At 44.7% G+C, this 16,256-nt stretch overlaps 1 pseudogene; it reads right to left on the bottom strand.

Moving 5' to 3' along the window:
* Window positions 1–11,807: 11,807 nt before the first annotated feature.
* On the bottom strand, window positions 11,808–11,925 carry LOC126476170 (5S ribosomal RNA; annotated as a pseudogene).
* Window positions 11,926–16,256: the final 4,331 nt, after the last annotated feature.

The raw sequence follows: 16,256 nt of genomic DNA, 5'->3' as shown, positions 1-16,256 counted from the left end.
TTTTTCGGGATGCACTCAGCCTCGTAATGCCAATTGAGGAGCTACTCGACCGAATAGTAGCGGTTTCGGTCAAGAATACCATCATAACGAATGGGAGAGTGGTGTACTGACCCCACGCCCCTCCTATCCGCATCCTCCACTGAGGATGACACGGCGGTTGGATGGTCTCGGTAGGCCACTCGTGGCCTGACGACAGAGTGCTTTATCATAACACGCCAAGCACTGTAACAGGTCTCATTCTCGTTTCGTTTTGCATGCGGAGATGGCCCTGCATGGTCTATTGTCCATATCTACCAGCTGGACAGTCACCTACACTATGTGCTCAAAATTACCCGGACACCCCAGAAAACATACGTTTTCCATATTTGGTGCGTTGTGCTGCCACCTAGTACCAGGTACTCCATATCAGCGACCTCAGTAGTCATTAGACATCGTGAGAGACCACAATGGGGCACTCCGCGGAACTCACGGAATTCGAACGTGGTCAGGTGACTGGATCTCACTTGTGTCATACGTCTGTACTCGATATTTTCACACTCCTAAACATCCCTAGGTCCTCTGTTTCCGATGTGATAGTGAAGTGGAAACGTGAAGGGACACGTACAGCACAAAAGTGTACAGGTGTACCTCATCATCTCTTGATTGACAGAGACCACTGACAGTTGAAGAGGAGACATCCACCCAGCCCATCACACAGGGATGCCAAACAGCAGTAGGATCCACTGCAAGTACTATGACATTTAGGTGGGAGGTGAGAAAACTTGGATGTCATGGTCAAGCAGCTGCTCATAAGCCACACATCACGCCAGTAAATGCCAAACAACACTTCGCTTGGTGTCAGGAGCATAAACATTGGATGTTTGAACAGTGGAAAAACATTGTGTGGAGCGACGAATCACGGTACACAGCCTCAAACCCGCAACTTCGTACTAGAGCCAGACATAGTCTTCTATAAAGATGCTAACGAATTTAACGGAACACAAGTGGCACCAACATTGCTCACCTAACCTATCACTTACCTAAGTACTTAATTCCATTTCAATTTCAATCATATTCAATAAGTCAATTTACAATTTCAATAATCGATGATCAAATGAGCAGTTACACATTTTCCCACTAGTACAGCGGTGTTCCTTCATTGCCTAGCACCTCCCGACCCTAGAATGCAGCACTCCTCTTGGCTACTGCATTAGTCATGTGACTCGACTTCATAGAACCTAGGACTTGGAATCAATTTTCACCAATGCCATACCGACCTGGACTTGGAATCAAATAGTTAAACTCTCCACCACGATACGCAACCGCGGACCACGCCCCCTACCGACCCATGTTGGCGGGATAACGTGTACTAACGTGCACTAACGTTGAGAGGCACCCTCATGCCTTGCTCATACCGTGGCATCAAGCAGTCAGGCCTGCAAGATGAGTGGTCTGCCAAGCGAATGGATTTATTCTTATTTCTTGAGCAATATCAATGATTGATTATGAGCTCCAGTACTCACAATTACGCTACAAATTATTCTCCTGTTTGAATATTACGCAACGGAAACGGATAACGCAAATCTGACTATTAGTAATTTACACAACTCTGATTGTTCACTACGCCCTGCCAATACCACATTTTCTTTCTTACCCAACGGCTTTGATCAACATGTGGCCATCGCACTGAATGTGAGTGGCGCACACATTATAAATTCTGGGTATCATGACTGCACACTATTTGAAGAACAAGGTCACCAATCTTTTTCTTTTCACTATCTTTTTTATTCCGATAAATTCTATTGTGGTTCAAAGATAACCTAAGCACACCATTACATTTTATACAAGAATTACACATGAGAAACTCCGCCCAGTGGGCATGGCTTTACATTGGTGATTCTCTGTCTTATGGTCTCGTAATTATCTAACGCTACAGTGCACTTTCTGGATAGGATGGTGGATCTTTTGCTATATCTCACACTTCGACTCCCACACCCATCATCACGATAATTTACTCCAGACCGATCGGTACAAAAAGGAACATATACAACACACTGCCTCTGAACCTATCTTGCTACTCTCCCATACAAACCACACATACTTAAATTACATGAAATACATCACACTGGCAACGTTCATCACAAAGAACAGACACAACGTTAGAATCACTTCACTTTACGCTTTCCCACTTCAATTAGTATTCATCCCAGTTTCACACGACACTGCCCCACTCCGTAACTTTTCTTTCCTACTACGAACTCTGGAGGATATATGCAGGTCTTCCTGTGCAATGCAAGCCAAGTGGAGTTGCTGGACAGACAGCTGACGCACCTTGCTTCTCTCTGAGTATTAGACTTTGAATCCAGCGTCACACGGAAACATAACACGCAAAGTAATATTAAGAACATATTCCTCACACACGCGAGTCCTCAACTTCTCTTTATCCTTTGTCTCATACACAGAATGAGACCCACACAGTACTCACCACGTGGAAGTACTCATCTCTAATTTCAACTCGTGCACACTCCATTTCTTAAATATTTCCAATTTATAGTACACACTCCAGTAATTCAGCTTAACTTAAGCACTCGGGAGTATTTCAACTTATTGCTACACGTGGTTTCATTGTGACCGTTGGTCACTTCCGAAGATTACTACGATCCCCTTAATATTACCTGCCTGTCATTTAATTCTCCCCCCAACATTTCCTGAAATAGAGAAATAATTATTCCAAACTACTCTTAAGTATTTCACATGCATGCCATTGTCTACATTCTTTTGTCTTTGCGGAGCACACCTAAGACAGAACTTACCAATACAAGATCCAGCGGCAGAATGCTGAAACACGGCCGTTCTTTAGGTCATCTCGCACCTCGGCCGAGGTGGGGGAACACCATGCTACCGTATTGGTCAACCACATTTCAGGCGCTCAAAGCTCAGGTAAATTTCATCTCTTTGGTTCCACCAAAGGTGACCAAAGGAACATATCAAAGATGATCATATATTGCACATTCACTATCTGCGGTTAGCAGACGGCCATACATTCATTCATTTCAGAGATCTCACCAAATTGGATGTAGGGATTTATTTTGTGGGAGTGCACATATGATCAATTAAATAAATAAATTTTCATTCTTTCGTACACTGGTATCCGGCTTCGATGTATTAAGTGAAACTGAGTTATTATTACAAAAAAATTTGTTGTTCTGACAAGAATAACGAAGAATGTTGTACGTACTTTCAATGTCGGGCGGTACTGTACCGTTTCACCGTGCACTAACCTATACTAACACGCACAGCACATGTCATCATCCAAGATGGTGGGGTGAAATGACGGGAAAACAGATCTGAACATAAGTCTTTATTTTGCGGGTGGTGTCTCCACCACAAGATTTACTGTCCAAATGACATAGTACACATTACTGCCATCAGATCGTACTGTCATCCCTCCTATGACCTAATCCCAGATGTAGGTCTGTAGGGGCGAGAATTATCCTAAAACTATTCAGGCTGCGATAGGCTGCTGGGGAGAGAAAGGGAGGAGTACACTCTATTCACTTTCAAACATTTTATTTACAGATCGAATATATTTATCACACTGAGGCAAAACGCTCTTATGCTTGCGCTCACAATACACAGTCTGCCGATACGCAAGCAACTCCTAATTTACAAATATAATTTGATTACAGACTTTCAGACTCCTCCTAACTAATTCAGCACAGATAGGTCTAGATACGCTCAGTACTTTGTCCAAATACCTCATAACACAGCCTGCACACCTGCTCGCAAAATAATTTAGTCAATGCCCACAAGCAGCCTCTTCCAGTAGAGCGCACAGGCAACCCCAACGAGTTGGGGCGGCCGTCAGCTGTGAAACCATGCACAGGCGCCCGCCCCTTGTCCCGCAAGCGGCCACATCCCTTTCATACTTCATTTCTGATAAGGTGCTATCGCAATTCATGTTCACCCAGACGCTGATGATGACGCTATCGGACGGGAGCGAAGACATATTTACAGACTGCAAACAGTAGAATCTCATTCGCGCACGCATGCAGCAGATGTGGTCGTCAGCTGTCAAACCACACTCAGACGTCTGTTCAGGACTGCGCTCCTCACACCCCCGTGCCGCGGCCGCGGAACGCAGGTGAACGTTGCGTGCCTCTATACAGTCACGGTTATACTGAGGACATAGCATTCCAAGGCGAACTGACGCCGGTCTCATATGCGAGACATATCCAGGCCCCACTAATCTCTACCACTGAAGGCAGAATAGCACAGGGTGCGTTGACACACGCATTCAGACGTGCGTACCCGCCCCAACGTGGTTCCCGCCTCGCCCTCGCCGCGTGGCAACTCAGCATTCTAAAACTTTCTCAATGTTATTCTTACGTCACATGGCTTTGTGAAAAAAATAACAACCAAGTCGACCTCTCGGGAAATTTATAGCCCACCAAAAAAATTTAACGCACGCTTTCTTGATGTCTCAGTTTGTATGCACAAAAATTCTGACCCTAACAGAATCTGTTTACGAAAATAACATCTAATGCACTCATCCCAGCGCTCCTAATGTCTTTCCCCTCCAGATTTCAACATATACAAACGTTCCCTTCGCTATGTACAGACCCCTATATCCCAGCACAAACGATGGAGTATTCTTATTTGCTCGTATCGAATTTACACGCCGAATTAGTTATTGTGGTGTCACCGCCAGACACCACACTTGCTAGGTGGTAGCTTAAATCGGCCGCGGTCCATTTAGTACATGTCGGACCCGCGTGTCGCCACTGTGTAATCGCAGACCTAGCGCCACCACCAAGGCAGGTCTCGTGATACGAGAGAGCACTCGCCCCAGTTGTACGAGAACCTAGCTACCGACACAACATTTATGCCGCCGGTATCGAAGCACCATCCACCTGTTCCTTCTGGTGCTTTCAGCTGTTATATTACACAAATCGCTGAACTGCATTCAGAGTTAAACACTCATAATTGTCTCCACATTATGAAATACATACCAGACTTACGAGAATATTGCAAGCCAGGAACATAATTTACCACTGTAGCTACAATTAAATACGTCTTTTGCCGCTACAGTCTAACACCAATCAGTGTACATGTAATCTCTCCCCTTGACTACTGTAGTTCAGTATTTATAGCAAATATAATTTTCCACTTAAAAATTCTCACTCATTCACTCATTGTTATCAATATGTTCAGGACACACAGTCATTCTCTCTAGTCATGCCATAACATAAACCATACTAACTTTACATTTCAGTATATGCACATTTTAGACAAACAGTGCAGATATTTTTGATATCTGTACAGCACTCGAAAAGATCATCATATGTCTGTACTCATACCGGGTATATGTTACGATGCTCCCGAGTTCTAGTGAAGCACCATCAGCCTTTTCTTTCTTTCTACAGACGCGACATTCAGGGGTAATAAACTACTTTACAGTGATCACCACTTCGCAGCGACAACTAAACCTCGCAAAGTGCCATACATAACGTCAAATACGTAAACACACCTACGCATTTACACTCTCCTTCCACTGGGGCCAGGAGTATGAGCTTTTATAGTATGTAATTTTTCTGTGTACAGAATAACGATGATTGATTTGAATGGTTAGGGATCTGTAGCAGACCTACTTGTATCTTGTTTGGAGACGTATTGTAGGGTGTGACTAAAGGCAGGTTGTAATTTTACTGAAGCAGACAGGTTCGATGAAGGTGCCTCGTTTACAGATATGAGAGTGAAAGAAATATCATTCACTTGTGGGTGTGAGCCTATGCATGTATGTGCTTGAATGGAAAGACCTGATTCCAACTGATGGACATAATTTCTAACATATAGCGTAATACTAGAGATCTAGGAAGCTTCTGTACATTTTTTCTCCTTAGGAATTCAATCGGCACATCATCTACTACTACTACTACTACTACTGCTAATACAACTACTACTATTTGTGCTCTTTCTCAATCAGTCATCGCCTATAACTCTGCGTATATGTCACGGAACCTCTAGAGACAGAATGCGTTGCAAATACTAAAGAATTTTCTATTTGGAGCGATGTGAGGGAGTCGCAAATACCTCTTACATACCACGTTCCTTAGCAGAATCACTTTCAGAGTTCATTGATTTTATGACGAGGATGTATCGTTGGCTGATAATACGTATTCGTATGATTACCGTCACGATATTTGTCTGGAAAACACCACCCCATTCAGAGGTAATATCGTACATCGATGGGTATAGCATTTAACATGGATACTTGTGCAAACTTGTAGAACAAAGAGCACTTGTGATAGTAACATGCAGTAGTGGTTGGGATCTTGTTTTTGCTTTAACATCTGGTCGATTACGTCTATGATCGGGTGGTAGGACTCGCAAGAAGAACGTAAGACACATGCACACAGATCGATGATTTTCGGTCAGTATTATTTCGTATCGTAGGCAAACAATTATTGACGAAGTATTATAAGCATTATTAGTGCTGGGTGCGTGATATGTTGGCATTTGAGCATGAGGTTTACAAAGTTTGTTTTTGTGTAAAGGAAGTCACTATGTTCAACCATAAGGTGGGTATGGATTTGACTTGGGGTACTGCAATGGCAAAGGGAAGAGTATGTCCAGTAGTAAGGAAGGTACAGATATTTCCATTTCCAGAGCAACAGCCTTCAGCGGGGTGTATTTCCGATACTTCGCTCATTGCCGAATGCCATTAAATTGAGACCGCGATCGTAACATTTAATTCTAAGTATAAAGATAGAAGATATATGTGGCTGGCTTTCTAGAATGTTCCAGTGTATGCAAAGTCTGTGGTGGTATTGATTGACGTTCGCCGTTAACAGCAGCAGTTTTCCTAATGTAGCGGCCTGTTGGAGTGTTATTCTCTCCCATGTAATGTATAAGAGTTAACTTTGCAGTCCCCTACACGACTGAAAAGCGCACTAATACTTAGTATGTGTTGAGCTGCGTTCGTGATCAAGTGGAAATTTGGGAAGATGGTGTCTTTGCGGTGGAGCGTTATTGGTTCAAATGGCTCTGAGAACTATGGGACTTAACATCTATGGTCATCAGTCCCCTAGAACTTAGAACTACTTAAACCTAACTAACCTAAGGACATCACACAACACCCAGTCATCACGAGGCAGAGAAAATCCCTGACCCCGCCGGGAATCGAACCCGAGAACCCGGGCGCGGAAAGCGAGAACGCTACCGCACGACCACGAGCTGCGGACGGAGCGTTATTCAGTCCCATGTAAATTGTTCCGTTCACTCCTTCTGCACATTTGGCGCCATTATTTATTTGAGACAAGATAGGCTGTGGTGTGTGCATCTGCCATGTGGAAAACACGGTTGCCTGTTCTCTAGTCATGGGAAAGACCTTGGCTGGCTTGTAAATTATAGGGATGATTTGGAATGGGTTACATTAGCGGGATCGGTATTCGTGGATGGAAATATGATTTTTAATGTGTTTTTTTCTAGTTACTCAGTGGTCTAGAGCAAGCTCCACGTAGCTGAAGTTTCGGGTTTGTAGAGAAATAATTTCCAGTGTATATCTACAGAATTATGTTGCGCTGGCGATCGGTAGGCTACTTCTGTGTGCTTGATATCGAGAAGTGCGGCGAAAATGGATATAATATTATGGTGAAAACAGGTGTGTTCATTTAAACCCAGAGTCTGAAGACGCCTGTAGAAACGGAAGCAAGCAGGCAGGTCTGCACCAGAAAGAGTAGCTTGTTTGTACCGATGGGGAGACGAGTGTGTCCTTGTACATCAGTTCTGAGAGTTACTTCGATACACTGATGGCTCACAGATGTAACATGGGTTATTTTGTACGGTGTAGAATTGTTTGTTTGCTAGATCGATACTGTATGCGTTGATATATTGCTGAGTTGGAGATCGGTTTCACGCATTAATATTCAAGCTCCTGGCCCCAGTGGGAGGAGAGTGTAAATGAGTAGGTGTGTTTACGTGTTTGACGATATGTATGGCACTTTGTGAGTTTTAGTTGTCGGTCCGAAGTGGTGATCACTGTAAAGTAGTTTATTTTCCCTGAATGTCGCGTCTGTGGAAAGAAAGAAAAGGCTGATGGTGCTTTGCTAGAACTGGGGAGCATCGTAACATATACCCGGTATGAGTGTAGGCATAAGGTAATTTTTTCAGGTGCTCTACAGATATAAAAGACATCTGCACTGTTTGTCTAAAATGTGTATATATTGAATTGTAAAGTTAGTATGGTTTATGTTATGGCATGACTAGAGAGAATGACTGTGTGTCCTATCGTGAGGGACATATAGATTGAGCAAATTGACAATGACGAGGGTATGAGTAAGAATTTTTAAGTGGAAAATTATATTTGCTATAAATACTGAAGTACAGTAGTCAAGGGGAGAGATTACATGTACACTGATTTGTGTCCGACTGTAGTAGCAATAGTAATATTTAATTGTAGCTACAGTAGTAACTATGTTCCTGGCTTGCAATATTCTTGTGACTCTGGTATGTGTTTGATAATGTGTAGACAAATTTGCGGGTTTATCTGTGAATGCAATTTAGCGATTTGCGTAATAGAACGGCTGAAAGCACCAGAAAGAACAGGTGGATGGTGCTTCGATACCGGCGGCATAACTAATTCGGCGTGTAAATTCGATACGAGCAAATAAGAATACTCCATCGTTTGTGCTGGGATATAGGGGTCTGTACATAGCGCAGGGAACGTTTGTATATATTGAAATCTGGAGGGGAAAGACATTAGGAGCGCTGGGATGAGTGCATTAGATGTTATTTTCGTAAACAGATTCTGTTAGGGTCAGAATTTTTGTGCATACAAACTGAGACATCAAGAAAGCGTGCGTTAAATTCTTTTGGTGGGCTATAAATTTCCCGAGAGGTCGACTTGGTTGTTATTTTTTTCACAAAGCCATGTGACGTAAGAATAACATTGAGAAAGTTTTAGAATGCTGAGTCGCCACGCGGCGAGGGCGAGGCGGGAGCCACGTTGGGGCGGGTACGCACGTCTGAATGCGTGTGTCAACGCACCCTGTGCTATTCTGCCTTCAGTGGTAGAGATTAGTGGGGCCTGGATATGTCTCGCATATGAGACCGGCGTCAGTTCGCCTTGGAATGCTATGTCCTCAGTATAACCGTGACTGTATAGAGGCACGCAACGTTCACCTGCGTTCCGCGGCCGCGGCACGGGGGTGTGAGGAGCGCAGTCCTGAACAGACGTCTGAGTGTGGTTTGACAGCTGACGACCACATCGGCTGCATGCGTGCGCGAATGAGATTCTACTGTTTGCAGTCTGTAAATATGTCTTCGCTCCCGTCCGATAGCGTCATCATCAGCGTCTGGGTGAACATGAATTGCGATAGCACCTTATCAGAAATGAAGTATGAAAGGGATGTGGCCGCTTGCGGGACAAGGGGCGGGCGCCTGTGCATGGTTTCACAGCTGACGGCCGCCCCAACTCGTTGGGGTTGCCTGTGCGCTCTACTGGAAGAGGCTGCTTGTGGGCATTGACTAAATTATTTTGCGAGCAGGTGTGTAGGCTGTGTTATGAGGTATTTGGACAAAGTACTGAGCGTATCTAGACCTATCTGTGCTGAATTAGTTAGGAGGAGTCTGAAATTCTGTAATCAAATTATATGTGTAAATCAGGAGTTGCTTGCGTATCGGCAGACTGTGTATTGTGAGCGCAAGCATAAGAGCGTTTTGCCTCAGTGTGATAAATATATTCGATCTGTAAATAAATTGTTCGAAAGTAAATAGAGTGGACTCCTTCCTTTCTCTACCCAGCAGCCTATCGCAACCTGAGTAATTTTAGGATAATTCTCCCTCTACGGACCTCCATCTGGGACTAGGTCATAGGAGGGATGACAGTACAATCTGATGGCAATAATGTGTACTGTGTTAGTTGCACATTAATATCGTGGTGCAGACACCATGTGCAAAATAAAGACTTGTGCTCAGATCTGTTTTCTCGCCTTTTCGCCCCACCATCTTGGATGATGACATGTGCTGTGTGCGTTAGTACAGGTTAGTGCACGTTAGAGCACGTTAGCCCGCCAACATGGGTCAGTAGGGGCGTGATCCTCGGTTGCGTATCGTGGTGGAGAGTTTAACTATTTGATTCCAACTGCTGGTGGGTATGGCATTGGTGAAAATTGATTCCAAGTCCTAGGTTCTATGAAGTCGAGTCACATGACTAATGCAGTAGCCAAGAGGAGTGCTGCATTCTAGGGGTGATAGGTGCTAGGTTATGAAGGAACAGCGCTGTACTAGTGGGAAAATGTGGAACTGCTCATTTGATCATCGATCATTGAAATTGTAAATTGACTTATTGAATATGATTGAAATTGAAATGGAATTAAGTACTTAGGTAATTGATAGGTTAGATGGGCAATGTTGGTGTCACTTGCGTTCCGTTAAATTCGTTAGCATATACAGAAGACTATGTCCAGCACTGGTATAAAGGTGCGGGCTTGATTCTATGATGTAAGCGGTCGCTCGCTTGTGGGCTGCTGATGCGGCGTGTGTCCAATTATAAGACGCAAAAGAGAGAGACTAGACGACCATGTGTGTTCACCCGACTTCACGGTAGTGCCATCTGGTGGCTACGATATGAACGAAGTCAGTTGGGCTCTGGAGGTCGCGGTGAACACACTGTGTGCCGTCATCTTCAATACCGTTACTTACGTCATGATCTGACGTCAGGAGAGCGACCTTTGGTGGCACCGATAGGAACTAAGCCAGTTGGGCTCTGGAGCTCGTGGTGAACACAATGGGAACGGCCATCTTGAATAATGCTACTTGCGTCATCAACTGACGTCACGGTGTCGTTCTCTGGTGGCGATGATATGAACTAAGCCAGATGGAGCCCAGACCCAGTGGAGAACAAAATTGCATGAAATTGGTTAAATAATGAAGACAAGTTTCTTTTTTCTCACGATTTTCTTTGCTTAATAGAGAGAACTGGGACATGGTGGATTATCACGATGGAATTTGAACTTCACGCACATTTTTGGGGGGGGGGGGGGGGGAGGGGGACGTGGTACTTTCCCGCCAAATCAAGTCCCCGCCAAAATCCGCCATCTTAATTGATGTCATCGTCACCATCTTCATTGACGTCATCGCCGCCATCTTGGATAATGGTACTTTGCCCCAACTGGCCTTGTTCCAATACTCATCTGTCCATAATGGACGGCCTGACAATAACATCCCTGTAGTGGACTGGCTGTACAGAGTCCTGACCTGAATCCTATAGAATATGTTTTGGGTGTTTTGGAATGCTGGCTTCATGCCAGGCGTCACCAATGGACCTCGATACCTCTCCTCAGTGCAGCACTCCAATAACAATCGGGCGCCATTCCCCAAGAAACCTTCTAGCCCCCGATTGATTGTATGTCTGCGAGAGTGGAAACTGTCATCAAGGGTAAATGTGGACTAACACCATATTGAATTCCAGAATTACCGATAGAGGGCGCCACGAACTAGTAAGTCATTTTCAGCCCGGTGTCCGGATAATTTTGATCACATAGTGTATATCTCCCAGTTTTAAGGTAGTTCCATCTGGTGCTACAATATCTCTACCTATAGTTCACAAACTAACTAACTCCTCCTGCACAGGCCAAGAAGGCCCAAAGGTACCGACTGGCCGCCGTGTAATCCTAAGTCCACAGGCGTTACTGGATGTGGATATGGAGGAGCATGTGGTCAGCACACCGCTCTCCCAGCCATATGTCAGTTTCTGAGACCGGAGCCGCTACTTCTCAATCAAGTAGCTCCTCAGTTTGCCTCACAATGGCTGAGTGCACCCTGATTGCCAACAACGCTCGGCAGACCGGATGGTCACCCATCCAAGCACTAGCCCAGCCCAACAGGGCTTAACTTCGGTGATCTGACGGGAACCGGTGTTACCTCTGTGGCAAGGCCGTTGGTTATAGTCCACAAAGTTGTTCATTTCGTTGCCTACCACGTACATGCTCACAACTTGACGTGGGCTTCTTGACAACTGCTCCTGTAATAGTAGTAATTAGTATTACAGCATGTATTGGTACTTAATGTTGTTGTTGTTGTGGACTTCAGCCCTGAGACTGATTTGATGCAACTCTCCATGCTACTGTATCCTGTACAAGCATCTTCATCTCCCAGTACTTACTGCAATCTACATCCTTCTCAATCTGTTTAGAGTATTTATCTCTTGGTCTCCCTCTACGAATTTTGCCCTCCACGCTGTCCTCCAATACTAAATTGGAGCTCCCTTGATGCCTCAAACATGTCCTACCATCCGATCCCTTCTTCTTGTCAAGTTGTGCCACAAACTCCTCTTCTCCCCAATTCTATTCAATACCTCCTCATTAGTTACGTTATCTACCCATCTAATCTTCAGCATTCTTCTGTAGCACCACATTTCGAAAGCTTCTATTCTCTTCTTGTCCAAAGTATTTATCGTCCATGTTTCACTTCCATACATGGCTACACTCCATACAAATACTTTCAGAAACGACTTCCTGACACTTAAAACATTAGTCGATGTTAACAAATTCCTCTTCTTCAGATACGCTTTCGTTGCCATTGCCAGTCGACATTTTATATCCTCTCTACTTTGACCATCATCAGTTATTTTGCTCCCCAAATAGCAAAACTCCTTTACTACTTTAAGTGTCTCATTTCCTAATCTAATTCCCTCGGTATCACCCAACTTAATTCGACTACATTCCATTACTCTCGTTTTGGTTTTGTTGATGTTCATCTTATATCCTCCTTTCAAGACAATGTCCATTCCGTTCAACAGCTCTTCCAAGTCCTTTGCTGTCTCAGACAGATTTACAATGTCACCGGCGAACCTCAAAGTTTTTATTTCTTCTCCATGGATTTTAATACCTACTCCGAATTTTTCTTTCGTTTCCTTTACTGCTTGCTCAATATACAGATTGAATAACATCGGGGAGAGGCTACAACCCTGTCTCACTCCCTTCCCAACCACTGCTTCCCTTTCATGCCCCTCGACTGTTATAACTGCCATCTGGTTTCTGTACAAATTGTAAATAGCCTTTCGCTCCCTGTATTTTACCCCTGCCACCTTCAGAATTTGAGAGAGAGTATTCCAATCAACATTGTCAAAAGCTTTCTCTAAGTCTACAAATGCGAGGATCGTAGGTTTGCCTTTCCTTAATCTTTCTTGTCATGTACTCAATATATTGTGAAATATTAGAATAAAAAGCAAAAGTTCATAAGCAGTATAAAGATCAGTGTTGTAGTTGTAATCTGTAATTATGCAGCACATATATAAACAATAATTATTATAAAAACAAACACATAAACCTGAATACCTTCCTCATCAATATTAGTAGAACATCCTGAGGAGTAACATCATCTTCTGATGAAAAATCTGGAACTATAGGTGGTGGTATTTCTTCCTCAGATGAAGACTCCAGCGACTCGCCGTCAGATTCATGGCCCAAAATCTCATTTATCACCTTTATAATGTCCTCTTCTAATCGTAGACGTATAGTCATAATAAATCTGTATGTTGCAAGCACTATTTGCGCAGTTGCAGTAGAATGCACTACTAAAACCGTATTTTATAAAACAAAGCACCAGCAGCACAATAGCTGCGTACACGATCAGACGTGTTCCAACCGGCTCTCCCTCTCCTTCTCTGCTGGACACACGCGGCGTCATCAGGCAGTGAGATAAAAGGAAGTTTTGCGATTGTTGACCAAACACAACATGAAGCTGTAAGAAAAATGCGCTTGTTATAGTGCCTGCAGCGGAGGGGTCAGGACTGACCCATCCGCAGTTCTAGGTAAATCTTCGTATTTCTCTTTTAAGCTTTCTACATAAAATGCAAAATTAAGCATAATCGCTAATCATCTTATTCCATAAAAAGGCAGAGAAATTCAGCACTCTAGGTAATAATTAAAAAAAAGTGGCAAACGAAAGAATTAAGAAGTGACCCACCTGCGGTTCCAGTGTTAAAACTCACGTAAGCTAAATCAGAACATTACACTTTAATTGATGCTGAATCCTGACATGGTCACCAGTGTGGCAACTCTCTTTCTTAAAAATGGAAGGAGACCGGGGCGACGTATGGGATCCGTCCGTGCCTCTCAGCCTGTCTACCCACAACTCCACCGCACACACTTCCGTTCCCCTCATACTGCATTCCCTGGAGCTCGATGACAGCTGGCGGATCCGTCGTTTTTAGCGTGAAACAATTTTGTTTACATAAATTATATATTTTTGCACTTGTAGTGCTCCTCCCATCGCTCAGCAACAGTTTCAAAATTCATCATCCTCTCCATACATTTGCAGCTGATATTGTAGCGCAGAATTTAAAAAAAAACTTACATAACTGGAGAGTTTGTGCGCAGCTGTGCGAGAAGAATGTACTGAAATAACGTGTCACCCGATGACTTACAGGACTTACTTCTCAGTCAGTTCACAGCTGGTCTATTCTCGACTAAAACCGATATGCTGCCTACCAAAAGCAGATGCACGGGGCACCACGTGTCTGCAATACCAGAACGAGTGCTGGTCACGGCACTTGTGGTGAGCGCTGTCTAATAGCAATAAGATGGCTGAAGAAAAGACAGGAAAGAAGAAGAAGGAAACTGCAGACCCGTCCCTCTGTTAACAGCGAACGACAACGCGACGACGGCGGCAGCTGCGGCGTCGATGCTGGTGACGTCGGTGGAGCGGGCCGCGGCGCGCAGCCGCGACTCCTGCCTGCGGCCGCACGGGCGCGCCCTGGTGGCGGCGGAGGGGCCGAGCGTGCGCGCGCCTAGGCACGAGCGCGGCGACCGCCAGGGCCCCCTGCTGGACGAGGCGTGCAGCGACGCGGAGGCCGTGCTCTCCGTCTTCCGCCACACGCCGCTCATCAGGGTGCGTAAAGGCGCTCCAGTCCTCCTCTGTTTTTCTGCTGATTCGACAGCTGAGTTGGCTTCCGCTTTAACCATAATTTATTGCAGATCCCTTAACTAAAATCTGTGACACATATCTTCTATATGAAAGATAAAAGAAGTGATCCACAAACCAGCCGTCTAAGATCATTGGCATCCATATTCTACTGATATGACGTTCTGAAAGCCGCGGGTCGTGACAGTCATACAGCATGTTATCATGGAGGCATTGTCGACAAAACTGGAGACGTAATTTCCAACATACCCCACGGTAGTGCGTTGATGATATATTATTAATCGCCTCAGACGCAATAAAACACTAATGACACAAAAGTGGTGGGATACCTCCTACTGCCATGTCGGACCTCGTTTTACTCTGCGTAGTGCAGCAGATCGACGTGGCATGGGCTCAACAAATCGTTGGGAGTCCCCTGCAAAAATACTGGGCCATACTGCCTCTATAACTGTCCATAATCGTAAAAGTGTTGTCAGTGCAGGATTATGTGGACGAACTGACACCTCGATTATGGCCCAGAAATGTTCGTTGGTATACATCTCGGGTGGCCAAATCATTCACTCGAATTGTTCAGAACGTTGTTCAAACCGATCACGAACAATTGTGGACGAGAGGAGCCAGTTCATTCCATGAAAGCGCAGCCCACACCATTACGGACCCACCACTACCTTACACAGTGCCTTGTTGACAATTTGGGTCCGTGGCTTCGTAGGGTCTGTGCCACACTCGACCCTTACAGTCAGCCCTTATCGACTGAAATCGGGGCTCATCTGACCAGGTCACGGGTTTCCACGGTCCAACCGATGTAGTTGCGAGCCCAGAAGAGGCGCTGCAGGCGATGTCGCTTCAGTCATCTACTGCCACCGCCCATTAACGCTAAATTTCGCCGCAGTTTCCTAACGGATACATCATTAGTGCGTCCCACACCGATTTCTGCGGGTATTTCACGTAGTGTTGCTGATCTGTTAGCAGTGACAGCTCTACGCAAACGCCGCTGCTCTCGGTCGTTACATGTACGCCGTCGGCCACTGTGTTGTCCGTGATGTGAAATAATGCGTCAAGTGTGGTAATCATACTCTTGACACTGTGAATCTCAGAATATTGAATTCCCTAACCATTTCCAAAATGAAATGTCTCATGCACCTAGCTCAATCTCTGTTCGAGGGTTTCCCTACGTGATAACTGCTTGAAAGATGTTGTGTTGGGTGGTGTTGTGGAAACTGCACAGTATTTCTACGAGACAAGTATTCGTCATCTTCAGGTGCGCATGTGGCTGGTAATCGTGCCTCGCAAAATTATATGTTGGCTCGTTAGATAATCTCAGGTGCCAGTGGGCGGTTACCATAAGG

This window comes from Schistocerca serialis, chromosome 4 (genome assembly GCF_023864345.2).
Source record: "Schistocerca serialis cubense isolate TAMUIC-IGC-003099 chromosome 4, iqSchSeri2.2, whole genome shotgun sequence".
In the NCBI taxonomy this organism is placed as follows: domain Eukaryota; kingdom Metazoa; phylum Arthropoda; class Insecta; order Orthoptera; family Acrididae; genus Schistocerca; species Schistocerca serialis.
Note: the sequence above shows the minus strand (reverse complement) of the source record. Positions and strands in the feature narration are given on the sequence as shown.